Source organism: Aplysia californica, unplaced genomic scaffold, assembly GCF_000002075.1.
Source record: "Aplysia californica isolate F4 #8 unplaced genomic scaffold, AplCal3.0 scaffold00659, whole genome shotgun sequence".
In the NCBI taxonomy this organism is placed as follows: Eukaryota; Metazoa; Mollusca; class Gastropoda; order Aplysiida; family Aplysiidae; genus Aplysia; species Aplysia californica.
The window spans coordinates 23,534-25,876 of NW_004797929.1; positions in this window are offsets into that span (position 1 = coordinate 23,534).

Consider the following 2,343-nt stretch of genomic DNA (forward strand, 5'->3'; position numbering starts at 1 on the left):
ACCTACATAATACAATCACCTGTATAAACGACCGCCTGTATAAGACAATCACCTGTACAAACGACCGCCTGTATAAGACAATCACCTGTACAAACGACCACCTGTATCAGACAATCACCTGTACAAACGACCACTTTCCCCTCTACTCTTGTGTAGTTTTTTTACATTAAAATAATACCAAAAGTATATAATACTGCCTAAAACAGCCACCTGTCTAAGATGGCCAACATTCTTCTCGACAATGGATGGTCGTCTTAGACAGTTTTGACTACATTTTAAAATGTTTTACAGCATATCGACTCAACTTTGATCATTTAGGAGGTAGGCTGATGTAAATGCCAACCATACCTATCGCACACAAAATAATTTCGTAGCTTTTTGCAGAGCTCAAACTGGGGGTACTTTTTCTGTCTCAGATTAAACGAAAGGTTACTTGATACTGCAGCTAAAAATCAAATTTCATAAATAACGTCAGCTAATCCGTGGTATTGGTCACAAGTGCTCAAGAAATAATTACTATATTGTTGAAATACAAAATCTAAATAATGAAAAAGCAAGAGAAAATACGTCATGATAATATAGGTACAATTAGTTACGAGAACGAAATCGTTTTGATTCTCTCTTTCACAACAGTTTGCTTACGGGGCTTTTAGTGCATTTTAACAGCTATCCGACGATAAGGCTTTTATTTCATCATACCACATGCACCAACATTGAGTGGAATTCTTAACCCCTTCACTGCTACGGCGACGTAGCTCTCACGACTTCTCTGTGTGCTCTGAGGGACCGTAAATGTAACGTGCACGTATTTCTAACGTGTCAGAGTTTGATGATGTAGAGAGTATTTATCTTTAGATTTGGGTGCTGCATAAGTGGTTAGTGCAGAGCTGTACCCTTTCATTGCCTCGCGCGAGTCAGATTGTTTTAGATGCTAGCTTTTTTTCTTTCTCAATAAAATATAGGAGCGATACAACCGGCGTCGTTGGTGTAGTTGTTAGGCAATTCGCCTTCGCAGGCTGGAGACTCGACTTCGATTCCTGAGTGGAGAGAATTTTTATCCGGTATCCCAATCCTTCTGCTGGGATGTTGTTTCCCTCTCAGTCGAGGTTCACCCTGACAGACAGGGTCGAAAGCGACTCTTAAATGATAAGAATTGTGTCGATTAGGGCGTACCCCCCCCCCACACACACACACCTGCATGAAAAAGAAAAGGAAAAGGAACACAAGACCAAACATATTACGCATGCTTCTATCTTTATTATGTCCGGACCACATTCCTAATCACTCCCAACATGGATTCATGTTATACATCATATCTGGAATCGGAGCCTGAGGTGTCACTGGGTTAGCATGACAATACGAACCCTTCCCTATATGTGAGGCAGCGTGGAGGAATCAGGCTCTCGTCAAAATAATCAAAATGAAGAAACCTGCATTTTTCCGCAGGTTTGTGACTTTTCATCAAATTTTTGTTTTTTGGCTCAACACATTTCATGCCCAAATAAAGAACTCATTTCTGTGTGGATTTTTCTGAAAAACGTTGATTAAAGGCACAAAAAATGTAAATTTTCAGTTACCAAGGACTTTTAAGCTAAAGAAATAACTAATCTTTAGCGACCATTTTCTCACTAATTTTACCTCTGAAAACTGGTGACCCCCACCTCCTTCATTCACAAATATCTAGACTTGCTTACAAGATAAATGGATACTTTTTTCATAGAAATAAAGACAAGTGAACAAGCCTTAAGAGGATACCAATAACTCGACAAGCCCAAAAATTGACGAGAGCCTGATTCCACCACGCAGCCTTACATATGATTAATGACGGAGGAGGAACCCTACGTTTATGAAGTCATGATAGATAGGCAATCCGAGCACCCAGCTTTAACCCCTGCACATCGCAGAATAATATTGTGCGTTTAAATTGCGGGCTTATCGAAGTCACCGCAACCTTTATGACGTGTACGCGTTAGGTTCATGCTGAGTCGAAAACTTCAGTTGACGTCTTGCAGTACAGTAGAGGGTTTTACGGCGCTCGCAACTGAATAAGGTCATATGAGCGCCTAGGGTTGGGTGTCAACAGAGAAGTCTTTACAGAGAATCAGACTTAGACGGCTCACCTCTCTAGCTTCAACGGCACAAGGTCTGTTTTTACTATCGAGGCACCCCAAAATAGCAGGTCACAAGAGAGTGACAAACATACAAAAGAAGTAGAGGAAAATGACAATAGTAATGAACAGGAAAGAAAAAGCAGCAGTTCCCTGATCAGGCACAGTTATGAGTTTGACATGAGTCAGCCCTTTTACAATTCTACTATGCTTGAACGAGAAATGCCCCCCCCCC